The 27213-nt window shown below is 40.4% G+C and overlaps 1 protein-coding gene and 1 long non-coding RNA gene across 8 annotated transcripts in view; both read right to left on the bottom strand.

Annotated features, from left to right (window-relative positions):
* Positions 1–27213, bottom strand: part of Csgalnact1 (chondroitin sulfate N-acetylgalactosaminyltransferase 1) — a 316784-nt gene that overhangs the window by 250444 nt on the left and 39127 nt on the right. The window lies entirely within an intron of this gene.
* Positions 9955–27213, bottom strand: part of LOC147826901 (uncharacterized) — a 56061-nt gene continuing 38802 nt past the window's right edge. For both annotated transcript variants that reach the window (XR_015453395.1, XR_015453396.1), the window contains exon 2: positions 9955–27213. This exon is cut by the window's right edge and continues 14897 nt beyond it. This is a non-coding gene — a long non-coding RNA (uncharacterized LOC147826901).

The following is a 27213-nucleotide window of genomic DNA, read 5'->3' as shown; positions in this document are numbered from 1 at the left end:
AGATGGTGGGAATTTTTATGTGTTAAACTATTAAATAAGATTTATAGCAGACATTGACTTAGACTGAGCTCCTGCACTGGACCCCAACAAACCAAACCAAAATGGTGTTACTTGTGCTCAAGTTTCACGTCACCAAACCCAGTTAAATTGTTTGGCTGACCTTCCCAGAAGTGAGTTGTGATGATAGCTAAATCCCAAACAGGCCAGCTTTACTCAACAGGATAAGAAAGTCCCCTCTGCTCTAACCCTTTTAAGGAAAGAAACCCACAGTAACTCAATGTTAACCAACCCATTTTTTGTGATATACTGTTTCTTTGATGCTGTTCGAGCTACCTTAATAAAACCATAACCAACAGAGCACCTTTTCTAAATCTTTAGATTAGATGGTTCCCAATTCATGAATCACTCAACATTAAAACCAATTTGATCATTAAATTAAATTTGTTGCAATTTTGTTTTTTAACAAAACCCATATTTAAAACATAATACTATCTTTTAGACTCAATTGAGAAACTGAAAGTATAAATTTATCAGAATCTTAATAAAGCTGTGTTTTGAAAAAAAGGTTGCAAGCAGTTCTTTTTCAATTATTTCCTAATAGTGACCAGGCAATTAATACATGAATTCTTCTGGAATTAATTTCTAAAGTTATTGAAAATATAAGCTTATCTCTTTCCCTTTCAGAAGGCAATACTGACTAAATTTAAATTGTTTTAAAAATCTCTATTATCCACCCATCACATGGAACCCAGCAGCTCTGCCAGATCACGCCACACAGCAGAGGTGCCAGGGGGAACACAAAGGCCATGGTTATGAGCCCCAGAAAATAGAGCAGAAGTGAACAACAGAGAGGGCCTCTCTGAGGCTTCTCAATGAAAATTGAAGCCCACTGAGAAAGTGAAGAAAATCTCTTCAATAAAGCACACTGGACCATCGTGGTTGGTAAGTTGGTGGGATCAGGATCTCCCATAGAAACCCGGACTCACTTAGGGGGAGGGGAGCTGGAACCTGCAGTAGAACCTTGCAGAGTTTAATCTTGCAGGAGGTCAGGGACCTCAACTTGGACCTTGCAGCCAGAAATCAGCCTGAATCTCAGTAGACTACAGCTGACTTGCTGAGACTAATAGACTTAGACCCGCACACTGCTGCTCACACTCTGCTGCTCACACTGTCTACCAGGACAGCAGAGACATATCCTGAGGGAGAACTTTTTTTTTGGTTTGGTTTTGTGTATGTACATATACATATATTTTTCTTTTCTTTTTCTCTCTGTCCCTCCTGGCTCTATATTTCTCTTCCTCTTTGTTCCTTTTCCTGTTCCATTTTGAATTGTTTCTCTCTCTCTGTCCTCTCAGATTGTCATGACTATAGGAAGCTGAATACAATTCCTAGCTTCCCTGTTGTTGTCTCTTTGTTCTGTAATTGTCTCTGTTCTTTTGCTGTCTTTTCCTCCTATCTTCAACAGATTCCCACAATTTGCATGATCTTCCCATATCCTCTAGCCTTACATCTAACCCTTCCCTCTCCCTCTGTCTCTCTATCCCTCCCTCCCCAACTCCTTCTAAATCCTTATCCCAAAGGGAAAATTTGCAATATTGAATGGTTTACTTACTACAAATATATTTTGGGTTGGCCCTAGATTTTGATCTAGCTTGCGAGGTTAAAGGTGACAAATTAACTGCTACCACAAATTGTCATTTTCTAAGCTGTGTTTGATGCTACTGTTGATGCTGATTGTGTCAGTTGGGCTAAAGTGTCATGATTGATCCAATCAGTTGTCCTCCCTGGTATACTGAAAACGAGATTGCCTAAGAGTCATTACAGACTCAAAGCCTAAAAACTCCAGCTGTACCTGGAAGATATCCCTGAGAAGCAAGCACTCCATAGGAGCTCTAAACACTAGTAATAAAGATAATCACAATAAGAAATATTGAAGTATCAGCCCAGGAATTAAAGCAAAAAACAGCACCAACAACAGAAATAAAAATGAGAAGTAACCTTGTCAGGACACAAATCCAGACTTCCAGCTCACCAAAAGCAAATTCTGGGGAAACAAGGTGGAAAAACATGATAATCAACCACCTGAACACCCTGAACTGATAGCACAGGAAGTAACCAAACAGATGAATGAGGCTCTAGAAAAATTCAAAACAGAAATAATTTTCCAGATAACTACAGAGATGGTGAGCAGAGTGAAAGACATGTTTAGAGACTCTAGAAGAGAAACAGATTAAAAAAAATAGATGAGCTCAGGACCATGCTGGAAGCCATGAATGCCCAGCATAAGAAAGAAATTGAATCCATGAGATTCAAACAGATATGCAGGAGATTAAAAACTCCACTGAAAGTATTCACAGCAGATCGAGCAAATGTGAAGATAGAATATCAGATATAGAGGACAGGATTGTGGTTAGTGACCATGAAAACAGAGATTTCTTAAAAATAGTAAGGGACCATGAGAAATCAATCCACCAGCTGCTAGATGATGCAAAGAAGAATAACATAAGACTAATAGGTGTCCATGAAAAAGCAGGAGAAAGTACAAATGACATTAAAAAAAATGTTCTCAGAAGTAATAGTAGAAAACTTCCCAGACAGAGGTAGAGAATTTGACACTCAGATAAGTGAGGCATATAGAACTCCAACAAGCCATGATCAAAAAAATCTACACCTAGACATATAATAGTCAAGATCCCAAAAACCCAACAGAAGAACAAAATCCTACAAGCAGTTAGAGAAAAGAAACAAATCACCTACAAAGGAAATCCATCAGAATCACAGTAGACTTCTCAAGACAAACTCTCAAGTCAAGGAGAGCCTGCAATGAAGTATTTCAAGCCCTAAAAGAAAATAACTTCCAACTTAGACTGTTGTATCCTGCAAAATTATCTTTCAAAATTGATGGGGAAATCAGATACTTCCATGACGAAGAACACCTGAGAAATTTCATGAACACCAAACCAGCACTCCAAACAATTCTAAGCAATATCCTAGAAAAAGACAATGAAGGTCACAACTCCATGAGGCCCAACAGAGTGAAGCCACCAGCCAAGGCAAGAAACTAAAGGGAAAGAGGGAAAAATAAAAAATAAAAGAGCCAACAACAGTAAAACATCATGACAAGGATGAGTCAGTATTTATCAATTACACCCATCTATGCTAATGGCCTCAATTCAACAATCAAAAGAAATAGACTGGCAGAATGGATTAAGAAACAAAATCCAACAATATGCTGTATACAAGAAACACACCTAATTCAAAAATAAATTCATAGACTGAAAGTAAAAGGATAAAAAACAGTTCTCAATGCAACAGGAGCCCAGAAAAAAGCAGGGGTAACAATCTTATTTGCAGACAAAGCAGATTTCAAACCAAAACTAATTAAGAGAGACAGAGATGGTCACTACATCCTTGTGAAGGGAACAATCCAAGAGGAAGAGATGACAATCCTAAATATATATGCACCAAATATGAATGCCCCCAACTATACAAAACAAATATAAATAGACATAAAATACAATTGTAGTGGGGGACCTCAATACCCTACTATCACAAATAGACAGATCATCTAGACAAAAAATCAGATCAATAACATAAGAAACTGCAAAACCCCTGCAAACATTTGGAAATTGAATAATGCTCTCCTGAACAACCAATGGGTCACAGAGGAAATTAAAGACGAAATTAGACAGTTTCTACAAGTAAATGATCATGCCAGTATAACATACAGGAATCTATGGGACACAATGAAAGCAGTTCTACCAGGGAGATTCACAGCAGTGAATGCCCATATCAGGAAAACAGAGACCGCTCAAATAAACAACCTAATGCTGAACCTCAAACTCCTAGAAAAAGAAGAGCATGGCAAACCCAAAGCTCGTACAAAAGAGGAAATTATAAGGATCACAGCAGAAATCAAAGCAATGGAGGCTAAGAGAATGAAACAAAAAAGCAATGAATCAAAGAGTTAGTTTTTTGAAAGAATAAATAAAATCAGTAAACCCTTAGGCAACCTTATCAAAAAAAGAAAAGAAAAGGCTCAAATCCATGCAATTGAGAATGAAAAAGTTAAAGTCACAACATACCCAGCAGAAATTCAGAGGATCATCAATACATACTTCAAGAACCTGTACTCTAATAAAATGGAAAACACAGAAGAAATGGACAGATTCCTAGATACATATGAAATACCAAAATTAAATGAAGAAGATATAAAAATTCTAAACACCTCAATTACAATCAGTGAAATTGAAAACGTAATTAAAAATTTACCAACAAAGAAAAGCCCAGGTCTTCATGGCTTCACTGCTGAATTCTACAAGACATTTAGAACAGAACTATCGCCATTACTCTTTAAACTCTTCAATGAAATTGAAAGGAAAGCAATACTTCCAAATTCATTCGTGGAAGCAAGTGTTACTTTAATTCCGAAACCAGGGAAAGACCCAACCAAAAAAGAGAACTATAAGCCAATCTCCCTAATGAACACAGATGCAAAAATCCTCAACAAGATACTGGCAAACAGAATACAGAGGGTGATCAAGAAGATCATACACCCTGACCAAGTTGGATTTATCCCAGGGATGCAAGGATGGTTTAACATATGCAAATCAATAAATGTAATACACTGTATTAATAGAGCTAAGGACAAAAGCTATATGATCATCTCAATAGATGCAGAAAAAGCACTCGATAAAATTCAACACCCATTCACAATAAAAACCCTACAGAAAATTGAAATAGAAGGTCTTTAACTCAAGCTCATTAAGGCTATTTATGAAAATCTAACAACCAAAATCATACTAAATGGTCAAAAACTGAAAACTTTCACGCTAAAATCAGGAACAAGACAAGGATGTCCACTATCACCACTCCTGTTCAATATAGTTCTGAAAACATTAGCCATAGCAATTAGAAAAGAGAAAGAAATAAAAGGAATAAAGATAGGAAAGGAAGAGGTTAAATTGTCATTATTTGCTGACAATATGATACTCTTCATAGAAGACTAAAAAAACTCTGCCAAAAGACTTCTGGACTTAATTGACAGATTCAGTAGAGTAGCTGGATACAAGGTCAACACTCAAAAATCAATAGTCTTCTTGCACACAAATAACAGACTCACTGAGAAATTGGGGAAACAATTCCTTTCACAATAGCATCCAAACAAATGAAATATCTAGGAATCAACCTAACAAAGGAAGCAAAAGACCTCTGCACTGAAAACCATAGCACTTTGAAAAAAGGGATCAAAGAGGATATAAGAAAATGGAAAGACATCCCTTGTTCTTGGGTAAGAAGAACAAATATAGTGAAAATGGCCAGACTTCCAAAACTGCTACATAGATTTAATACAATGCCAATTGAAATCCCAATAATATATTTCACAGAACTAGAGAAAACAATCCAAAAATTCATTTGCAACCAGAAGAGACCTAGAATAGCAAAAGCAATTCTAGGCAACAGAGACATGGCAGGGGGTATCACAATCCCCAACTTGAAACTATATTACAAAGGCACTGTGATAAAAACAGCATGGCACTGGCAAAGAAAAAGACCCAAGGATCAGTGGAATAGACTAGAAGATACAGAAACAACTCCAGACATACTCAGCTACCTCATCTTTGACAAAGGAGCCAACCATCCTCACTGGAGGAAAGATAATCTCTTTAATAGATGGTGTTGGAAAAACTGGATTTCAATCTGCCAAAGGCTAAAACTAGACCCATATCTATCACCATGCACTAAACTAAGATAGAAGTGGATTAAAGATCTGAATATTAAAACAGAAACACTAAATTTGCTGGAAGATAAATTAGGTAGAACTCTTGAAGGCATTGGCATAGGAAAAGACTTTATGAACCAAACCTCAGTACCATGGGAACTTGCACAAAGAATCAACAACTGGGATCTCATCTTATTAAAAAGTTTCTGCACTGCAAGAGAAACCACCAACAGAGCTAAGAGATAACCTACAATGTGGGAAAAAATTTTTACCAGCTGTACCTTAGACAAAGGACTACTCTCTAGAATATATAAAGAACTTAAAAATATCAGACCCCCCAAATTTAAAGACCCAGTTCAAAACTGTGCAACTGAAATGGACAGACACGTCTCAGAAAAAGAAGTAAAAGCAGCAGATAAACATATGAAAAAATGCTCAACATCACTGGTCATTCGAGCGATGCAGATGAATACAACACTGAGATTCCACCTCACCCCACAAAGAACGGCTGCTATCAAGAAATCAACCAATAACAAATGCTGGCAGGGGTGTGGGGAGAAAGGAACCCTTCTCCATTGTTGGTGGGAGCGCAGACTGGTGCAACCACTGTGGAAATCAGTATGGAGATACCTCAAAGAACTAGGACTGGAAGTCCCATTTGACCCAGCTATTCCCCTGCTGGGTATCTTCCCAAAAGAATTAAAAGAATCATACCACAGCAATATATCTGCACCCACATTTATAGCAGCATGACTTATACTAGCTAAAGCTTGGAAACAGCCCAAGTGCCCATCAAATGGAAACTGGATAAAGAAGATGTGGTTTTTCTATAAAATGGAGTACTACTCAGCCTTAAAGAATGAGAAACTAGAGACATTTATAGCCAAATGGATGCACATTGAGGCCATACTCTTAAGTGAAATAAATAGGACACACATGTGTAAATACTGAATAGTTTCTCTGGTGTGAGAAACTGAAAGTGTAAATAAAGATTAAAATGAATAATTGATAATGTGAAATAGGAAGAAAAGGTCCAAAGGGGTAGGGAAAGTGGGAGGGTAGGAGAAAGTAAAGAAGGGAAAGAAAAAATTATGAGAAAAGGAAAAAATGGAAACAAAGTCTTTGTAAATAAGGAAGGGTGGAGAGGGTGAGGGGAGGGCAGGGAATGGAGAAAAAATAAGAACCAAGATACATCATGTAAAAGTGCAAGTTCCCAATGATAAATGTAAATGTATTGTATACCAAAAATGTACCAATAAAAGAATTTAAGGAAAAAATATATCTCTATTATCCACATTAATTATATTACTAAAAACTCATCAATTTCTATAATTTAATCCATATCCCAAAATATAGTTTTCTATTTCAGATCTTAATTCTCTGTTTCTGCAAAGGAAACAAGATATAAGCTTCTGAAAATGTGAAATATGGAACTATTAGATAGTAAAATAGCTCATGTTTCTCCTAGCTCAGAATGTGACTACAGTTTACCAAAAAAAAAAAAAAAACTAGAAACCATACATAAAACAGACCTTTTCCTCTATAAACAAAGCCCACTTGTAATAAACTACATGAGATTTTCAAATGTGCTTGATTATAATAGAGCTGTTAAAAAATACATGTCTGGAATTCACATTTGCAGTTTGCAGATGAAACAATACAGATACTCTGAATTAATAATTAATGTGTGACTTAAATCCAGTAGGGGAGGCGGTGGTGCTCAGTGGGTACTTTGGGAAATTCAGTAGACTTTGCTGCTAAGATGTCTGAGATCACGGATGCAGAGAAGAACTCACTGCTCTGTGAAGGGCACAGGTAATGGCTTCAGCCTCATCAATGTGAAACCCTGGCTTATTAAAAATCCAGGTTTATTATACAACAAAATCTCAGGGAACAGGCACACCCTGAGGGGAAAGAAAAGAGGTCTGAGTGTGGAGGCAAGTGCTCCACATTGCAGGTGCCTGGCCCCAGGTGTCCAGTAAGCCCTGGAAAGGCCCCAAACAGCCCATCCAGCTATACACAGGGCCTCTTCCTGACTGCCACCAGGTGGATTCTCCATCTCATGGCTCCAGACTTCCTAGCCAGCCTCAGCTAATGGGCATTTGTACCAAAAGGTAAAAGACCACTAAACAGAAAGGGCCCATTTCTTAAAAGATGCCCCTCATTTGACAATCTCTAGGGTTATAAGAGCAAACTATAAATTTCACAGGTGGCCAAAGGCCTGACCCACTGAAGGTAGAAGCCACCTGGTCCTGCAGTACTGAACCCTTGATGACGGAACAGGCCTGACCATGAGGCACAGATGACATAGGGGAACACCATCAGCTGATCCAAGTAATCACCTCTCTCCCACTACCGGTTCCTGGCTATGTGGTGCGAACTGGTGACTTGGCCTCATCAAGCCTATGGCTCTCTCTCTGCTATAGGATGGAGATAACAATACCTGCCCAGAACCTTGGGAGGAGCAATGTGCAGTGACTCCACAAGTGTGTCCCTGGGAACCAGCGGGAAATGCAAATCCCTAAGCTTTACCCCAAACCCATTAAATCCTAAATAGAGTGGGAAGACTTGGGTTCAGGAAATACCTGCATTTAACAACTCCCTAGGTGATTCTGATCCACATTGAGGTTTGAGAGCCACTGAGCTACTACTGTCTTAAAGCATCATGGTCATTGTTACAAAGATCTCACTTCTCTGCAACTCAGATAACACGACATCCTGCTTAACAGTGTGTTCCATGTCTGTGATCGTGCACTGAAGGTGTGATGATAACGATGGGGAAGAGTGACTAGACTGACTAAGGCAGGGGGCAGGAAGAAGAAGACGCCCTAACTCACGGCTGAGTATTTAAATGGCTAACTCAGAAGACTCCTTCTTAGCCATCTAGGGCATAAAATGAGGGATCTTTATTAAAGAACTTTATTTTATATTCATCATAATGGAATTTTCCGTAGTTCATCTATAGAGCTATTTAACGGAGACTTTTTTTTTTTTTTTTTTTGGAGCCCTGATCAAAAGTACAGCTGCTAAGACTTTACATGGTGGTGAGAATCTAACAAAGAATGCCTGGATCCTACAAAGGACCAACCACCCCCAAAGCTGGCTAAGATTCCCACAGGCCAGAGAATAAGCACCCATTTAATAACACAAGGGCTCTGGGCAGATGAAGGCACAAGCCCAAGCCTTGGAAGACCCAATGAATCTCAGGCTCTGGATTCCTTATCACTGCAGAGAAGGCTTGTTCTGCACTCCCTTGAGGATTCACTAGGCCATGGCCACCCATCAGCACATCTGCCCCAAGTCCCTCCAGCCCTGACTTTGTCTCGTGCCCAAGTGCCAGTCACCTGCCTACTTGCTCTTTGATCTGTTCCTTCCATTTCCCTGCAAACTAGCTTTTCTAGACTCACTTGCCACTTAGCTCCAGCTAGGTTCAGGTGGAAGCCTGGGGATGAGAAGAAGGTAGAAGCCAGAGTATTTCCTCCCCTCCCTGTGCTGTGGACAACCTCTTCAGCAATGGTGCTATGGTCTGAATGTGTCCCTCAGCATCCACCTCTAATGCAAGGGTGGAGAGTTGGGATCATGATTAGGTCATGATGGCTCTTCCCTCACAAACAGATGAATGTATTAATTATGGGTGTGGGTTCCTTATAGACTAAGAAGGCTCCTTAAAAAGAATGAGTTCAGCTGGGGGTGGTGGCACATGCCTGTAATCCTAGCAACTTGGGAGGCTGTGTCAGGAGGATCTCAAGTTTGAGACCAGCTTGAGCAACTGAGGAAGACCCTGTCTCAAAATAAAATTTTTAAAAGGCTGAACGTGTAGTCCAGTGGTAGAGTGCCTTGGCTTCAATCCCCACTACTAAAAAAACAAAAAATGAGTTCGACGTTCAGCCCCTTCTCTCTCTCTCGCACCTCCTCACCTTCCTTCCTGGGATGATAGCCCCTTGACTCTGCACTTCTCAGCTGCCAGAACTATTATCCAAATAAATTTCTGTTCCTTATAAATTACCCAGGCCATGATATTCCCTTATAGCAGCAGCACAAACAGACTAAGACAAGTGGCTTTGTCTCTCAGATAGTTCCAGCTCTGCCAGCCAGGCTTCCCATCATTGGTCACAAGTGCTTCTGGGATCCTCCATGTGGATTCAGCTCTTGGCTGCTGGTGACACCACTCCTTGTTGTCCCACCAGCCTTTGTGGTCATCGTGGTCTCCTGTTGTTGCTAATCTCTGAATGACCTCAGCTTATACTGTTTGGCTTTTCAGATCTTTCAAAGATCTTTATAAATAAGTCCATACACTAAGGTGCTTCTGTCTGATTGCACAGGCCATAACTCATGCAGCCTCCTTTCATATCTCCAGGCTTGGCCATGCCTTACCTAATGCCTACCCAACTGACTCAGTGTCTTCTCCAAGACATTTCCCAGAATGCTCTTTTCCCTATTCACATCTATATCTTTAGTTCTTACCTATTTGTGATCAAAGGGTATTGACACCAGCCCCATGTAACTGTACCCTAATGCTGGCCGAAGCCCTGACCATACAGACATTATATCCACTTAACTCCAGATCTCTTGCTACCAGCCAGTTTCTACTGGTATCTGCCCCTCTTTGAACTTAGGCATGTCATTAAGTGACTAATTGGGTAAAAGGAAATTTTCTACTTGAAATCCATGTTTAACTGGCCCCAAACTCACCTGATATTTTCACAACTTTCTACTTCCTTTTGGATACAAAGATACAGCAGATGCATAAACTAGAGCCAGAACACAGTGTTCCACAAAATGATTATGTTTTTGGCAACTCCCCACATAAATGCAATAAGTACAGTATAATGACAGTCCTCTCTGATGCTTCTTGTTTCGCAGAATGATTGGTCTCCATTTCAGGTCTTGCATTCCAAAAGAAATTGTTGTATTATCCTTAACAACTAACCTTCAAAAGTTCAACTCTCTTAATTAATTTTTCAAAAAGTCTTTAAAAATAGAGACAACTGCATATAATTAAGATCATGGTGTTGCTGACTCAGGATTGGAGCCAGGACTTACAAATTCAGTGGCTTTCCTAAGCATACAAGCATTATATTTACACATGTTGATGTGGAAAAACTCATTTATATGGTGCCCACGAGATAGCCTAGAATAGAGAAGGAAAAGACATGGGTTTCATTAAATGTTAAACACACTGTTGGAAGTGATCAGCATCCTTAATATGGACCTCTGAGCCCTTCTTTAGTTGTTCAGCTATTCACAGTTTGGCCCTAAGAAAATGCAGGCAGCTATCTCAAGATAAAGCACATCAACACAAAGCAGACAGACACAGCCATAGATCTGCATGTATTTTCTGAAGTGATCCACTGCATAAATGCACAAGGTGCCCAAGAGTTTGTGCCATGCTGCCCAGGTAGCAAAGCTGCCACACCAAGGCGTGACTGCAAAACAGCACCACCCCTTTCATGCAACAGGCCCATGAGATGTTGCTGAGATGTCCCTGGGCCAGGAGAGGTCCCCACCCAAGGCTTGCTATTCCCCTGCTCACTTGTATTTGGATGCTAAGAGACTCTAGTAATTGAACAGCAGTTCACGGTGATAGAGTCCCAATAAAATCTATCTATGTAAACATCAATGTGAAATTCAGTGTGTTTTCAAAATACATTGTTAGTTTCCTAAAACCACAGACCTAACTGCAAGTTTCTAAGGAATTGAAAGTCATTAGAATCACAGCACTTTAATTTAATTTCGATTTCTATTATTTCTTCCCATCCAAGTGTCTGGATGGTTTTATCCCTGGAAAACCTATGAGGAAGAAAGAACTCAACTAGCATGTTTTAACATTTGAGTTTTATCATGGCTCCTGTCTGCTCTGCCACTAACTCATCATGTGAGGAAAATGTATTTCACAATCTCTCTCCCTGACCTCAGTGTCTTCCTTGTAAAACAAGGAGGTTGAACTAAACAAGGCCGAGGTCCCTTCCACATCTAAGACGCTTCAATTAATTTAACTACAGGACAGACTCGAGTAATAGCTTAAGAAATGCAGATTTAATTCTTGGCAAAATTAAATCATGATAAAGTAAAAATACTGGGTTTTAGGTTTCTAAAATTATTTTGAAGGTTACACTACAGCTTGGGGCAGAGATTACAAATTTAAAAGAAACAACAATGTCAAGATAAAGGAACATGGGTGATTTAGAATCGCCTCCAAAAATTACTAAGGTTTCATATGATGTAATGCACATGTTTTTTAAAAAATTGGGAGTCAAAAGCTTTTTCCTTCAGTACAGAAGATGTGGTAATATTTCTAAGTGATCTAGCCTGACAGCATTTGAGGAAGAAAAAAAATCAAGCATTACACTGCATGAGATTTCACCCTGTCACAAAGCCATTAGAGCTAATGAAAAATGATGGCATTGTTCAGTTTTATTTATAGTTTCTCCTTAATAAAATGAGAAATGAACAGGAAAACACTCTGCACATAAATTTTTAAAGACTTTAAAGATCCAAGACCAGCAGCAAAAATATACATGTAGACGTAGGCTTACAAATAATCTTTTTTTCTCTAATGCATAGAAAGAACTGCTTATGGCTACTGCTGAGTTTTCCCTTCCCTACAGCCTCATGAATAATTAGGTCCCCTGTAGCCTGCTGTCACTGTCACCTGGGAACCTAACAATGTGAGAAATATTCTGTCTCCAACCCAACTTAGTTCATACAATTTGTTCTAGAACCACCTGATTAGCTCACAAATAACCTAGTAAAGCAAGGTACTATCTGCCATATTTTTAGTCATTTACCAACCCAATATTCGTTTCACTAACCTAGGTTGAAGAATAGGAAAGAGGAAAATAACCTCATTTATTAAGCTCCTGCCATGCCCGGAGCTTCACAAAATTCATCCCATTTAATCAGTCAGATGTGTCCAAAACATTTTACATTTTTTGAATACCCAACCCTATCACAATACCTAATAGCAACAACAGCAGTGTTGTTATTTAAATAGCAGCAAACCTTCCTAGTAAATGGCCAGAGGTCAAATATTCTAAGTTTTGTGACCCAAGAAGCAATATCCAGGATATTATGTAGGTACTTAAATAACAAAAGAGCAAACAATTTCCTCAAATATGTTATTGATGAAGTGTAAAATATAGTTAACAATTGAATAGAATTTTTTATACTACAGCTCAACTATTAAGGAAGAATGGGATTCTTTGGAGAGAGATAACATTTCATTTCACTGTGATTCAGAGTTAGTGTTCTCTACTATCAGACTGCAAAGGTTCATCTGCAAAAGCCATTCCTAGCTGGTGGGCCACACCAAAATAGGCACCAGGGCAGATCTCCTTGTAGTTTGTCAACCCCTGCTTTAGGCCTTACACAATTCTTTCACTAGCCATTCACTCGAGTACCCTGATACACTTGCAGTTACTCTTCCCCCACAAAATCTGATACTAGGTACAGAGCCAGGTGCGGCACTGAACCACGGGGGATACAGAAATAGGCAAGTAAGGGGCACTGCACCAAGGATACAGTGTGAATTGAAATCAGACTTGTTCTCAAGGGGCTCATTGTTTGCCAGGAGAAAGGCATTTAACGTAACTAGAACAGAGTATATGACACATTATGATGTGCCCCGCAATTTTACTTCCAGGTGCAGATCCACAAGTACGGAAAGCAGGCTCTCAAAATACTTGTACGTTCATGTTCATATCATCATCATTTACAAGAGCCAACACGTGGAAGCAACCCAAGAGTCCACAGATGAATGAATGAATGAATGAATGGATAAATAAATACGCAGTGCAATATTACAATGAACCTATAGTGAGATATTATTCAGATTTTAAAGGGAAAGAAATTCTGGCACATGCTATAACATGGACATTATGCTAAGTGGAATAAACCAGTCACGAAAAGACAAACACTATACGATTACACTTCTAGGAGCACCAGGAACAGTCATATTCACAGAGACAGAGTGGGGAAATGAAGAGTGGCGGCCAGGGGCTGGGGGAGGGGAGAAGGCAGTTAGTGTGTCCTGGGGACAGAGTTTCAGTTTCGCAACACCAAGAGTCCTGGAGACAGATGGTGGTGACAGCTGCACAATAGCATGAATGTGCTTGATGACACTAAGAAACACACTTTAAAAACTGTTAACCTGGTAAACTGTATATTAAATGCACTTCACCAACATTAGAAAGACTTATGTGGGCATTATTTCTCACTTTAAAGTAAGAAATAAGGTCCCAAAATGTAATTTTTTAAACTTATATAAATCATTTATAGCAGATCTGGGCTCAGAACCTAACTCTCTTACTTCCAGGTGTGTGGTCACAACAGACAGCTTTCGTGGGTTTGCTTTCAACTTTGACTTAAACTTGAGGTTAGCAAGCCACGGTACCTTGTTGCCGTGGAGTCCCTCCCTTGTGTATAAACCTCGCTAGATGATCTTTGTCATTTACAGAATCAAGCTAACTGTCTTCTTTCTCTGAATCTCAGGGTACACAGAGTGTTTTCATATTACTGTCAAAATACCTATGCATGGAAATAGGACAAGACATGAACTGGGTGACAAAGTTATACCTACATTTAATGAAATTAAAGCATCCTATCAATTATTTAATTAAAATACCCTAGGTTCCCATTTCTTTCTGTAACTATCTTCACTTTCTTAAACTTTTTAAAAGTAGAAAATCAATATATGCTAAAATTAAATGATTAAATCACCCAAAGTTCTCAATCTGGGAGAAAGCAGTCAATTGCTAAGTTAGAAACAAACGGAATTCCTGGAAACCACTGATATGAATTTCCTATACTAAAGTCCCATGTGGCAGGACCCCTTTTTTCTCATATGAGATCTATCTTTCTCCTTTTTCTTAGTAAAAGAAGTGAGAAATTTCTTGTAGAAAATTACCTTCCCCAACATGCACTGAGAATAGGGATGGCCAAGGAGACATCAGAGGAATCTGCAGGGTTTCTAATGGAATATTAAAGAATGCCTACACAGCTTGCAGGTACCCTCTGACCTTCCGCCCTACCACCTCTTCCACCACTGAGACACACATAATGGCTGGGACTGCTGCCGCCACTTTGAACCCATGAAAAGAGACCAAGAGAATGCCAGTCACCCTGAGATCTCCAAGACACCAAAGTAATGCCACCAACTGTCTATCTCCAGTCTTCTTGGTAATAAAGTAAAACACAAGGAATTTAAGGCTTTGTAGCAAGGGAACTGTTACTCTCAACCAAATGCAATTCTTAACATAGTACCTCTAGGATACTGAAAGGTCCTATATCCCTATAAATTAAATATCTCTATAAATCCCTATAGTATCCTTGTAAATTAAGTAACATACTTAATTTATTATAAAAAATGTTACTGGATGACGACGATGATGATGATGGTGATGATGGCAATGATAATAACAATAACAATGATGACGCTATTATTATTTTTGAAGGTCATCCTAAATACTATGAACTGAGGCAGTAATCTACCCAAGGTCTCATGACTAAAGTAGTGAGGCCAGGCTTTGAATCCAGGCAGTCTGGCTCCAGAGTCCTCGCTTTCAACCAGACAATAAAATCAAACACAAAAAACTAATAGTCACAGTACAAACTAATCTATGCAGATATACCAATCTTAAAACAGCTATGTCGATGCATTAATGAAATTTCTTATCACATGTCATCCCTAAATTGCCCCTCTATTTGAGGAATTACTTCTTTTTGGAACTGAATTTCTTGTAGGTCTGGCCAAACATTTAATTATCTCACAGTTGCCTTATGTGTTACATTAAATATTGCTTGGCCTACTGTACTGCCACAGCCTCCCCTTGCTTCTCTGGTCCTTTCTGCCCACCACCCAACACACCCACTGTTGCCACACACCACTACCCTTTCAAAAGGTCTTCAGTTGATCCTTGTTGCCTAAATAAAGCCCACACTGCATCTTCTCGAAGTCCTCTTTCCACCTTCTCAACACCCACTTCCTATCCACTCCTATGCCTCCAGCCGATCTAAGCCCTTAGCTATGCTCTGCAACCACTGGGACTTTCCATGTCAGACTCTGTCACATACTTCTCAGGCAACTAGGATGCCCATCCTTCCCCACCACCGTCCACCTGTTCACACCAGATCTGGCCCTCGGTACTCAAGTCAGTACGTATGGAGTTATGGTTCCATGGGAGAAATAAGTTCTGGTTCTCTATTGCAGAGTAGGGTGACGGCAGACAATGATAATGTACTATACATCTCAAAAATACGAGAAGAAAAGATTTCAAATGTTTTCACCACAAAAAATGATACATGTTTGAGGCAACAGATATACTTATCTTTATTTGGGCTTTACACAATGCATACATTCATCACAACATCACATGGCACCCCATACGTATGTACAATTTTATGTGTCAATTAAAAACTAAATATATTTTTTAAAGTCAAATTGAAGAAAACTAAATGTTTTTTGGATTGACCTATTAAGAACATGTTAAATGTATATAATAGGACATATAATCTGAAAAGGGACATATTCTAGTTAATTTTCTATTCTAATTGTTCTATTAAAATGATTATTCTTTTTATAATATGGTAAGCACTTAAAATGGAATTCTCGGGAAGAAAACTTCAACTCAAATGCCTCCCTTGCCATGTTAATCGCTCCTTATGGACAAAGGTTCAGCTGTCATGGCACTAGTTCAGGAGGAAAAGCTCTGGGTTTCAGGGTCTCCCCAAGGAGAACAGGTGTTGTCCAGCCCTGAGCAATCCCCACATAGACCAAGGGCAAGGACTAAAACCTTCTCTTCCCACCCACCAGCAATCTCCTGTTTGGGATTATTTCATTTCCCTCTGTAGCTCATCTGCAAATAATCACCATGGACAGTCTTCAAGCCAACACCACTTCACAAAAGGGAAATTTATAACCTAAGAATGCATAGGAAAGAGGAAGAGGAGAACCACGGGGAAGCATTTACCAGTGCCCAAGGGACTGTGCAATATGAGCTTACCGCCTTTTTGATGTTTTGACCCAAACAACCCAAGTGAGATCAGTCCAGCAGGTAACTCGCTCAAGGTTGTCTCATCCCAAGAAGGGGCTAATCTTTCATCGGCTTGTGTTACTTCCAGGACCACCAGGCAACTGGAGAAGGGATTCCTACTGACTGCGTGGCAGTGTGTAGGAAAATAAAGTTCAGTCAATATAAGGAACCCCCTCACCTTTTGCAGGTCTCACTGATTGATACAGAGTTATTAATTCATTTACTCAAAGCAATATATTGTCATCTAAACCAACTCATGCACAATATCCATCCCTAGAGCTATTCAGTAAAGTTTAGTTCTCCTCAAGGAAAGTTGCACCCCACAGTGTTGTTCAGAAAACTGCCCATTCACCTGCTTTCTCCTCTCCTAGAAGCCCCTTACACTGGGTGCATGGCTATCTGGCATCCCACCTCTTCCGTGAGCTGTTGAGTTCTTGCAGGCAGCATCAATGACTGAGCTGCCTTTCCAATCCTCAGTAAGACTAACATTACAATGTGCATAGGAGATTTCATTTTTAAAGTTTTGAATGAATGAAAGAATGAGAAGATTTAATGGTTAATTGGGCAAGTCAATTAGTCATTCTCCCTCTCCCTTTCTCTCCTCTAGCTCCAAGCCTGGAGAAAAACAAAGCACTAGATATATGTGCTGCCAAAGAGAAGAAAGGTTACTGGTGCATTTGAATCACACCACTCTGGATACCTCATTACATTATTAGATGGAGGAGAAAATTTGTATTTTTCCAAAATATAGTATTCCATTAATGCTGTTTTTTAAATTTAAAAACAGATTTCTTGCCAATCAAAACCAGGATATCACTTCTCACCACTATGAAAAAGTCATAAAATAAAAAGTGTTGTTGAGGACTTGAAGAAAAGAAAATTCCCACATTGCTGGTTGGTGGGAATGTAAATCAGTAGAGCCATAATAAAAAACAGTATTGATATTCCTCAAAAAATCAAAACTAGAACTACCATATGATCCAACAATTTCAGTTTTAGACATATATCTAAAGGCAGTAAAATCACTTCCTCAAAAAGATATCTGTACTGCAGCATTATTTACAATCACTAAGAAAACAACCTAAGCACCCATGGATGAAAAAACTGATAAAGAAAACATGGTATATACCACAGCACTCTGTAAAAAGGCAGAGCCATTGCTCCTGGAGTTTGTGAAACAAAGCCTGGCTCAGCCCATATCTGCACTGTCACACACAGAACTTCCTCAACATTCTCAAAGCAAGCTTTACTTCCTAAAAGGAAAACTGCAGTAGAGTCCGATGAAAACCTCAGAGAGCACTCCGGCTACCTCAGTGCAGGAGGCCAAGCAACCGAAAAATACAAGCACTAAAATCCAAAACTGAAGGACCCTGAATCAGGCTGAAAGGAGTGACTTTTCCCAGCCCAAAGTCCACAAAACACCTAGAAGCACCTCATGTTAGCCTCAAACCACAAGGAAAGAAGAGGAATCATTTTAATGGGGTGGGGGCAGTAGCAATAAACAGCAGCAGCAAGCAGCAGGGGCATCTGGAGGTCAGGGTCCTCTGGGTGGATATGAAGTCCAAGCTGCAAGCACTGTGCTGCGTGCCCTCGCTTCCCCTCCTGAGAACATAAGGACAGTCCCCAGGCTAAAAATGTTTCACAAAAGAGAAGCACGCCACCCTAAAGATGTCTGAGAAACAGGAAGGATAGAGGCAGGGGAAGCTCTTACCAGCGCTGCCAAGGGGTCCATGCAATAGGAGGCCAGACTTTCTGATCTATCGACCAAAACAATCCAAGCCAGGTAAATCTAGAAGGTAGCTCAGGAGAGGAGGAGCAAGAAGTTAAGCAGGATTTGAAAATACTAAGAGGGTCAGTGGAAATACTGGCACTGAAGCCAGGAAATTCTTGGTTGGTTGACAGATCAAGCAGTTCCATGTCCAAAGGCATAGTATCATTAAGCTTAACAAATTACAACTTTTAAATCCCAACTAATACCTCTCTGAACCCAGGGACCCAATAAAATCACAGCAGCCAATTTATTTATCCATTATTTCCTTTAACATTGTCCAATTTAATATAATGACATGCAAATGCAATAGGTCAGAGGGCAAAGAGTGATCCCTCTACTGTGTATATCTGAGATGGGAGCTTTTTTTTTTTTTAAAGAGTCACTGATTATTAATGAGGGTTGCAGAGAAGATAATTCTGGAATAAGAGTTCTTTTACAATTATTATACAAACCAGTATACTTTGAAAGTAAAAGGAATCCCCATTGACAACTGTATTCAGAACACTAATACAAACTGAGACTGTCACAGACAAACCAAAGTGTAAAATCACCCTCCTGAAGGGCCACACACAAATAAAATCAGTAATGGAGAACTAAACAAATAGTATATGCTTAACATGCTTTTTTAAATCTACAAAAAGCCCTTAAAGCTGTATTAGATATAAACAACAAAATTTCTCTGTAGCTCCATACTGAGAAAAGGTGAGTTAGGCAGGTAGTGAGGAGGAGAGAAGTAAAAAGGTGCCAGAGGAAAGCAGTTTATTTTGGTTCTTGGGTCAAGGATGGTAACTGGTCACATTGCTCTGCTTTTTATTTTATTGGTTGAATTATACCAAAGGTTTTCTCCATGCAAAGGAATGGGCATAGCACACACATACCCGTTAGAAGCAGTTATGGCTTGGATGTGGTTTGTCCCCACCAAAACTCATGTTGAAATCCAGACTCCCACAGAACAGTGTTGAGAGGAGGTGACAACTTCAAGAGGTGTCTGGGTCATGTGACTGCACCCTCATGAGGGATTAATGCCCTCTCATGGGCGTGGGGGCCTTCTCTTGGGATAAGATTAGTTACTGCAAAAATGAGTTGTTATAAGCAAAAGTTCAGCTTCCTTGGCTCTCCCTGGTTTCCTCTGCGTCCGTTTGACCCCTTCTTCCCTTTCACCATGCTATGAATCAGTATAATGCCTTCCCCAGAAGCCAAACCAATGTTGGCACCATGCTCTTGAACTTCCCAGCATTCAGAACCATGAGCCAAAACAAACCCCTTTGTCTTACAAAGTACCCAATCGGTAGCACTCTGTCATTGCAATAAAAAAGGGACTAAGATGGAAGCATCTTAGTAAATTCAGCCTCCACAAGTCCATCCCCCCTCATCCAATCAGAGCAGCACCAACCCCACTGTATCAGGCGGGACACCCATCAAAGTGAGTTATTGTAGTATCTGTCAACCAGGCACTTTGCAACTGATCCACTGGTGAATGCCCGAGACTTCAGGATCTTTTCCTGAAACCCATGTGGGTTCTACCATGATTAAGGCACTCAGCAGCACACAAAGGGAGAAAGGCTTCCCTCAGAAGCCACTAAGTGAAATAAAGCCGAACAGTTACAACTCTTCAACTACAAAACCTGTTACCCAATGGCTCACAGAAGGACAAGAAGGTCATGTCCACGGGTGTATGAGAACTGCTGCATTAAAAGTACTGAGTTTCACATGATCCACTGATGCTTAGCACTGAGTCCCAAGGGACAAGGTGCAACACAGATGGCGGGTGGTCAGGAAAGCATCCCCCTCAGGTCTCCTTCTTCCCTCCACTTCTATTTACCATTACTTTCTCTTCTTGTGAGGTTTTAAGGCACAGACAGCACAGAAACTCTGGAGGAAAAAGCAGTTATTCACATGGAGTGGATGAGGCAAGTGCTCCCTAATCCCAGCAAGGTGTAGTCCTTCTCATTCTTCTCAAGTTTTCCCAAAAGAGACATGACTTCTAATCCATCACCTCTCATATAAGTGGACTTGGGAGTATTCTTCAGCTGCTCTGTTCTGAGCTTGTTTCACCAAGTGTGGCTGGTCATATGCATCCCACAGGAAAGATGTCAGAGTATGGAACTGCACCTGGAAGCTGACTGTTGTTGTATTTATGTTTGTGTCTGTGTGATAAGAACTTGGGAGATGCTGAGGTAAGATCAGGAATAAAGGCCAGCGCTGGCTCCAAGAACACGCTGCCTTATACACTGATGAAGTGCTTGCAAAGAGACAGGGACATCTTTTCAAGGAAGAAGTTAGCTCATCTTTAGATCTTATGAAAAGGACTTACCTATGTTCAGTAACCCTTCAATGCATTTTGATATTAGAATTCATTCTCATTTGGCAAATATTTTATTCGCACAGTTATAGTTCCCTTGGTAGAGGGGATGCATTCTGAGAAATGCATCACTAGATAACTGAGTCCTGTGTAAACATCATGGGGTGTACTTATGCAGCCTAAGATGGCTACAACATTACCGAGTGACAGAATCTTTTAGGGCCATCACTGTAGACACTATCACTGGCCAAAACATGGCTATGTGGCATGTGACTATCTATATAATGCTGGGTACTGTCCTTGGCTCCAAGAGCAAGGCCCTACCCTCGAGGGGCATGTGTTCCGGGGAGGGGAGGAAAAGACGAGAAAGCAAACAATACTCACAGGCAATTTCCAATGACTCTAGTGCTCAGAAGCAAATGAAGGGGATAAAGCTACAGCAGCACTGGTGGAAGTGGGACGCTTGACCTGGGCTGGTGAAGGAAGGCCTCTCTGAGAAGGCATGGTTTGAACCAGCAGGCTCGAGTCCTGTAGGACCAGTTGGAGTGGCACACACCTGCAATGCCAGCACTCTGGGAGGCTGAGGCAGGAGGATTGCAAGTTTGAACTCAGTCTGCAATTTAGCGACCTATTGGCACCCTATCTCAGAATTTTTTTAAAAATGTTTAAGGGCTAGGGATATATCTCGGTTCAAAGGCCGTGAATTCAATCCCCAGTAATAAAATAGTGATAATAACTTGTCCTGTAGAGGCAATGACAAGTGCCTCTGAGGCTGAGGAGCCCCTGCCAAGCTCAACATCCCAGCGAGCCAGGAGGGCTGACTCTGTGAAGGGGAACATCTCACGTGGGCAGTGGGTGCTCTCACCAGGACAGGCCTGGGACCTCCCAAGGTTTGAGTTTGCCCCCAGAGGCCCAGGGGACTGTGCACCCCAGGGGTGGCCCGGGCACGGGGAGCTCTCCAGGCTTCTCTGGTTGTTTGGATGCACAGCCCTCTGCAGAACCAGCTGAGGCGGAATGTGTGCCCGACAAAGCCCTGGGCCCTCCAGGCTGGAGGCTGTCCGTTTGTCTCCAAAGGCTGTTTGAGAACATTTGCTCCAGCCAGAAACCAGACAAAATGCACAGCCAAGGTTGTGTTAGGGCTGCAGCAGTGTAAATAACTAATTACTCCTTGTTCTCACTTCACAGCTTGCAAGGAGGCAAGACAGTGTGTGTGAAATATTTACTCCCTGTAGGCTTGATTTTTCCTCCTTAAGGAATTCTTGGATAATATCACAATTAAGCAGCTTAATCCATATCCCTGAAAATTATCTGTGAGTTCTGATTTAAACTGTTAAAAAAATACTCCTAAAAGCCATAAATTAATTATAATTGTCTGTCATTCCATAAAACGCATAATTAAAAATTAACACAGCATGGCTATATATGGGGAGTGACTAGAGTTTATAATCTATGTGTCAAGAAATAATTACTGGCTGAGAGTCCATTCGCCAAGGTTGCTGCAGTCATCTGGTTTATTTTATAGCACATATCATAACACAGTAAACTTGTCTGTAAAAAGGATGGGTCCTGTTAAAGAAGTAGATCACCTTAAGGAGTATGAGCTTTGTGGCAGGAAGCACATCAAATTCAGGACAGTCAAATGGAGAGTCTGCGTATCCGAGATATTTTATTTCTTTCATGTGAAAACACTCTGAAGCAAAGATGACACAATGCTAGTATTTGTTAATTCCAGGGAGTGGCATGTGAGCACCTGCAGTCTTACTGTGCTTTTCAGTATGAAAAGAGAGAAAGAAGGATAAAAATCATTCACTTAACATGGCTTGCACAATGTGTTAAATTGGGCAGAAACCCTGTAGTTCTTCCAGCACTGTTTGCCAGTTTCAGAGGCAACGCTCCCAAATCCATCACTAGCATTTGTGCTCTCACATGAGAACCAAGGAGGGTGCTGCTGAATGCTTCCTGGATTGTCCATGTCACACTGCCCTCCTGGAACCCACTGCATCCCTACTGTAAGCTCCTCCAGGAATTCATTTCCTAAAACCACTGCCGGAAGGAAGAATGGGTCAGACCATCCGCACATTCTTCCCGGAAGACCAGCTCTGCGGTCCACAGCTCTACCAGCTCCCTACTGCTGTTTTAGAAAGCTTGGGTCAATCTTCACATATTCATTTTCTTTCTTAATTTATGATTTCAATAGAAACATATTTCCAAGGGCAATCTAACTTTAGAATCTTACATGTCTTTAAAGGATAATTCATAGTCCTTATGCTAACTCGGGCCCAATACAAAGTAGTCACCCATAAGAGTTGTGCTGGGGGGAGGGGCTGTAAGTTTTAATACTGATATTTTTATCCAGAAATGTTTATTGATCACATTTATAGTAGTAGAAAATATTTCCCTCCTGAAGGAAGGTGGCTCAAGGAAGATGTAGAGAGACAGAGGAAGAGATTCTAACAAGTTCAGCAATAAATTTTAGGAGGGTTCACTTCCTTGATGACATAGAGTAGATCAAATCCTATGTGCTGAATGGCAGCAAGTAAGGTATTTCAACACTGTGGCTTCTATGTAAATGAGCATCACAAATAAAACTTATTTGGAAGATTTTACAGTGTGAACCCCTAAATCAACAATAGTATCACCTTTAAACATTTGTATTTCAGGAGCTTAACTGCCAAATGTATCAGAGGCTGTAAAAAGACAAGGCAGAGGAGAAAGATGCCCAGGAGTCTGCAGACTGCAATGGTTGGTGGGTGGAATGCTGACGTGGCATCTCACTGCAGACTGAGCCTCAAGCACAACGTTACTTTTATACCAAGCTGGTGGCCCATGGGAATCACTATTATATGTAGCATGCCCACCGAGGGACACACCCCCAATTCTTGTCATGGTGTCCTGTATACTTTGTTATGGTTTGGATCTTAAGTGTCCCCCAAAAGCTCATGTGCTGGTGGCTTGGTCTTTAATGCCATGTGTTTAAAGGTGGGCTTCTGGAAACTGATTGGATCATGGGTGCTAATTTCATCAGTGGACTAATCCACTGATGGAGTTATAGTTGATGGCATTGTTGGAAGGTGATGAGAATTTAAGAGGTGAGGCTAGTTAAAGGGACTGAGTCATAGAGCAGGACCTGGGAGTACTACATCTTGTCCCTGACTTTTTCCAGCTGTCTCTCTCTCTCCCTTTCTCCCTCTCTCTCCTGGTTGCCATGACATGAGTAGATTTCCTTCTCCGTGCCTTTTACCATGATGTTTCTGCCTCACCATGGGCTAAAAGAAATGAAGCCACCCTACCATGGACTGTAACATCTAAACCATGAGCCAAAATAAACCTTTCCTCTTTTAAATTGTTCTTTTCAGGTGTGTTGTTATAGCAATGGAAAACTGACTACCACACTCTTCAAAACTAGGAAAGGTGCCAAGTGTGGTAGCACACACCTGTGATCCTAGCAGCCTGGGAGGCTGAGGCAAAAGAATAACAAGTTTGAGCCCAGCTTAGGCAACTTAGGAAAACCATTAAAATTTAAAATAAAAAATTTAAAATTTAAAAATAAAATAAAGAGCTAGAAGTGTAGCTCAGAATGAAGGCTTGTGGTTCAAGTCTCAGTGCCAAAAAAATTTTTTTAACTAACTAGAAAAGGATAAATTAAACAATGTGCTGTGTTTTTGACTTGTCAGATCCAAACATCCACTGTACTACAGCACACCAGAACTTACTCCACCTATCTAATTATAACATTGTACCCTCAGCCTGTCTCTGTCTGTACCCCTTCTCCAGAACTCTCCCCAGCCTCTCGCAACCATCATTCTACTCTCAACATCTACAATATCTGCTCTTTTAGATCCCATATATGAGTGAGATCATGCATTACTTGTCTTACTGTGGCTGGCTTATTTCACTTAGCTTAATGTCCTCCAGGCTCATCCATGTTAATGCAAATGACAAGATTTCATCATTTTTATGGCCCAATATTATTCCATTGTGTATATGAATCAAATTTCCTCCCTCCATTCATCTGCTGATGGGCACTTAGGTTAATTTCATATTTTGGCCATTGTGAACACTGCTGCAATAAATGCAGGACTGCAAATGTCTCTTTGAATACTGATTTCATTTTCCCTGAATATTTTCAATGCACAGAGTCAACCTCCAGTCACTACCACTCTGTTTCTGAAATTCATTCTGCTTGTCCTCCAAGTATTTCTTTTGCTTTTACCAAACTCTGCACAGCACCAAGACAGCCCTAAAAAATTCTTTTATTTCCATCAAGCCTTCAATCATTACCATCAGAAAACAGAAGCATCAATCACTGGATTTCTTAAAACTACGTTCCTGGCCCAAACAGTACCAAAACCAAACAAAAGAAAAGTACATAGATGAACAACTTCTGCTACCTTACTAAAGACAGTTGAGTGTCTCACTGAGATGACTGAATGCACAGACATATATCCAAATAACTGCAGAAGGCCAAGCCTGGCAAGAAGCATATAGAGTCTAATTATAAACAATAAACCCAGTAATTCTACAAACAGATGTAATAACTCAGGGTGAATTCCTTTCAGAACATGCAGAAATGTCATTGTAAAGAAGCATGGTAACAGTAAGGAAATATTTACAAGAAACATTCTGCAATGTTCTTTTTTTGCATGTGTTCCATCTTTCTAGCACCTTATCTCCTCTCTTTTAAGGAAGTCCACCTGATCCATCTCCTTGCTATTATGGCTTGTATCTAGATGTCCCCTTATGCTCTTACAGGTGGGGCTTTTCAGAGATGGCTGAATTTGGGGCATGAATATGGATTAACAGTGTGTGATAACTAAATTAGTCCACAGATCAGTTTAGTATGATTCTAGGTATGGATAATGAAAAGCCCTACCATTGGTGTGGGTGGCACCATCCAATAGGCTTGTACCCTGGCTGGGATAAAACAAAAGAAGGCTTGTTGCTGCTTCTGATGTTTTGCTGCTTCCTGTCTGCTCTGCCATGGACTGTTTCTGCTCTGCCATGCCACCATGCCTTGGAGCCAGTTGACTATGAACTAAAACCTCCACAAACTATGAGTTAAAATAAACCTTTCCTTCTTTAAATTTACGTGTCAGGTTTTTTGTTTTTGTTTTTGTCTCAGCAATGAGAAAAGTAACTAAGACACACTTAGACAGCCCTCTCATCCTAATTCCTCTTAATTCCCAGATAATGGTTTGTGTTCTCCTGAGGGATCCTAAGTCATTTTATAAAGAAGTCCCTCTAGGCACTTTGAAGGGTACAGAGAGCAGGTGGAAGATCTGTGACCTCAAGAAGGTGAGCCACATAAAAGATATAACTTATCTGGGAAAAATGGATGAAAGCATTGTAGTCAGGGAAAGTCATGAAGGCTTCAGGAAGGAGGTAGCATTGCAGGGAGCATTAAAGGATGAGCTAGATTTCCTCATAAGTAAAATTAGGAAAGAGGGGTAAAGATTTGCTAGGTGTTATAAGTTGCATTGTGCTCCCCCTGCAAAAAAAAATTATAGTGACGTTCTAACCCCTAGAACCTCAAAATGTGACCATGTTAGGATACAGGGTCATTGTAGATGTAATTAGATGAGGTCATATCAGAATACAGTGGGACCCTAAACTAACATGTGTCCTCTAAGAAGATGGCCAAGTAAGAACAGAAACAGGAAGAATGCCATATGACAAATGATACAGACATTCAGATGCAGCAACTAAACAGCAACTAGACAAAAGCTAAAGCAACTAAAGGGGGAACAAAGATTTCTGGCAAACCACAAGAAGATAGGAAAAGTCAAGGAAGAGTTTCCCTACAGCTGTAAGAGGGAGCATGGCCCTGAAGAGACCTTGAGTTTGAGTCTAGCCTCTGGAACTACAAGACAATGACTTTCTATTGTTTTAAGCCACACAGCTTGTGATACAGGTTGAGTATCCATTATCACTTGATCTTAGCCAAAAGGCCGAGAAGCCATGAGTATCCGTTATCTAAAATGCCTGGGACCAGAAGTGTTTCAGATTTGGGAATTTTTTTTTCAGATTTTGAAATATATATGTAGACTTTACCAGTCAAGCATTCCTAATCAGAAGATCCCAAATCTTAAATGCCCCAACATCAGAACACGATGCTCAAAAAGTTTCACATTTTAGTGCATTTTAGATTGCAGATTTTCAGATTAGGGATGCTCAACCTGGACTTGGTTATGGAAGTTCTAAGAAATTAATAAAGCAGGGGACTGGAAGAAGGAAGGAAAAAAAAAACACTGTGAAAGGAAGCCACAGAACACAGTCAGAAAACACCTTTCTCTGACTCTGCAGAAAACCCGTGTCCTACTTCACTTACAGGGTGCAAGACACATAGGAGGAGCTCACCTCAGTATCCTCATCTCTGCACACGAAGGGT

Source organism: Heterocephalus glaber, unplaced genomic scaffold (assembly GCF_053883595.1).
Source record: "Heterocephalus glaber isolate CG9 unplaced genomic scaffold, H.glaber_assembly_v1.0 deba00001460, whole genome shotgun sequence".
Lineage (NCBI taxonomy): Eukaryota > Metazoa > Chordata > Mammalia > Rodentia > Bathyergidae > Heterocephalus > Heterocephalus glaber.
This window is presented reverse-complemented; position numbering and strand designations above follow the sequence as displayed.